Here is a 2,233-nt window from a genome sequence, read left to right as displayed (position 1 = left end):
ATCAAAACGGGGTTTATGTTGTCCAATGAGACGCAGAGCCGAGCACATCTGAGAAACATGAACTTTACTCAGTTCGGTGAGTTTCACTTTGCTCCTGGGAATCTCCAGGATTTTTGGACGCTGTGTGAACAACGGAGTGCAATCACACGTTTTAATTTGAAACAAGTCAGTTTGCTCACATGTCGACCGGCTGAGAAGTCGTTTTTTGACAAAAGGTTGGCAGGGCTCGTCCGGGATTTGAACCCGTGACCTCTCGCATTTCAATTATTATAATCCCAAAGCGAGAATCATACCCCTAGACCAACGAGCCGCCGACAGTGAGGAACGTAGCTCTCAGTTTCTGACGTTAGTTTGCTATTCGGCCCATCGTGCCTGTGCTGACTCTCAGAGACCGATTTCATGAGTCCCCCTCTCCATCGTCCTGCTAATGTTTTCCCTTTGATGAAGTGATTATTTTTTGTGACATTACTTCACCAACGAGCTGCATCCTTTTCAGTAAAAGGTGAATTTGGCAATGAGGATAAATGTGATTGAATAAAAAAACTAGGGGAAAATGTTTAACACAATAACGCCGAAGCTGGGGGCATACTGGATCAGCAGTCCATTGCTTCAACCTGTCAGTCACCTTGTCTCCTATTGACTGCAAAGTCAGACATCCATCCCCTACTTTTTGCATTCAAACAGAAATAATATGCACGAAAATCTACTTCACCACTTGTTTTGCCCGTGCAACCAGATCGACAGTGATGAAAATGTGCCATTAGCTTCTTAAAGCACACAGCCTTCCTTTACTTTAGGTGAGTGACTGTCCGAGATGGTTGGTTTTGAGGCAGAATCAAAACAAAGAATATAAAATTTCACAAAGCGCGATAGCTGACCACTGCCGGACTCTAACCTGCAATCATCTGATAAGATCACAGTTATAATCGAAATCAGACACCTTATCCTTTAGGCCACGCGGCCGCTACCGTCGGTGCATAATTTGTTGTTTTTTATATTGAGAGCAAATTTGGGACAAGGGTTACATCAAGGAGTGGATATCTGAAAACATGAGCATATTTTGTGTAATGAACAGATGCGCTGCGATATGAATGTACACGGACACAGGCAAAGTCAATGTATCTTGAAACACAACAGTTTAACAATTCGGTTATCACAGCTGATAATCACATTCCTTTTTAAATGTACAGGATGATCCGGATAATGAGAAAATACGTTTTAAAGGGGCAACTGATGAACCGGAACTGACAACCATCCCGTTGAAACAGACACCGAATGATCATGGACAGGAAGCACATCCCTCTTACACAGCTGTAGAATTGCCCTTCACGGACAGCAGTTCCCTTTCAGAAGAATAAATTGGAATTTCTATCATTCCTGAATGCAATTGTGTTGTGCGTGAATGAGCGCGGTTCGCATGAGCACGCGGGACTGGGACGGTTGTTGAAGCCACATTTAATAGACAAGCAGGAAAGAGGGAGGGAAATAAAACCAACCCAGACAAAAAGACAATTTAAAACATATATATATTTATCATAATAAGAAAATAAATAAATTTACAATTTTATTGCAAAAAATTGAATTTGATATGATTGAAATAAATAAATAATTGTTTCTTAATCTATATATTTTTGATTGAACGAAGTCTGTGCGACTGCATGAAATGCACTGGAAATCAGGGTGTGCAGTCAGTAAATTCCCAAACACAGTAAGCCCATGGTGTAAGACAAGCCACGAGGGAAGATGTGGGCAACAAAGGCCATCTTTTAAAGTCGCGAGTGCTTTTCTGCAGGATCAGACAGAAGCTGCGTGTGCTGTGAAAGAGGTCAAATGTAATAGAGCCAATGCAGGCAGAACAGAAAAGCACATTTATTGTGAAAGTTAAAAAGTAGGGAATGTATGTAAATATATGCATATATAAATATTGATACAGAAATTTATATAAACAAAGTCAGTCAGTCAGTCATGTCTTGTCTTGTCTTGATTTGATTTGTATTTGAAAATAAGGGGGAAGGAGCTCATCATGTCATACAGCCCATCCGCAAGCTCTCGCTAAAATCGCTATGTTTCTAACTTATATAATTTGCCTTCTTTCAAATGTGGAATACAAAAATCCCACAGCTGATTCTTCTCCTGTCAGGCAGTCCCCGAATGCGTGTTGAATCAAATCAGTGTGGCTTCAAGTTGCATGTAATGCATTTTTCCTCCCATGACATGAAATGCACAGTAAGAT

The 2,233-nt window shown here is 40.8% G+C and overlaps 1 non-coding gene across 1 annotated transcript; it reads right to left on the bottom strand.

Moving 5' to 3' along the window:
- Window positions 1-222: 222 nt before the first annotated feature.
- trnap-ugg (transfer RNA proline (anticodon UGG)) lies at window positions 223-310 on the bottom strand. The gene is given in 2 exon segments: window positions 223-258; window positions 275-310. It is a non-coding gene; the product is annotated as a tRNA-Pro (tRNA).
- Window positions 311-2,233: the final 1,923 nt, after the last annotated feature.

The sequence above is a fragment of the Pristiophorus japonicus genome, unplaced genomic scaffold (genome assembly GCF_044704955.1).
Source record: "Pristiophorus japonicus isolate sPriJap1 unplaced genomic scaffold, sPriJap1.hap1 HAP1_SCAFFOLD_71, whole genome shotgun sequence".
Classification (NCBI taxonomy): domain Eukaryota; kingdom Metazoa; phylum Chordata; class Chondrichthyes; family Pristiophoridae; genus Pristiophorus; species Pristiophorus japonicus.
This window is presented reverse-complemented; position numbering and strand designations above follow the sequence as displayed.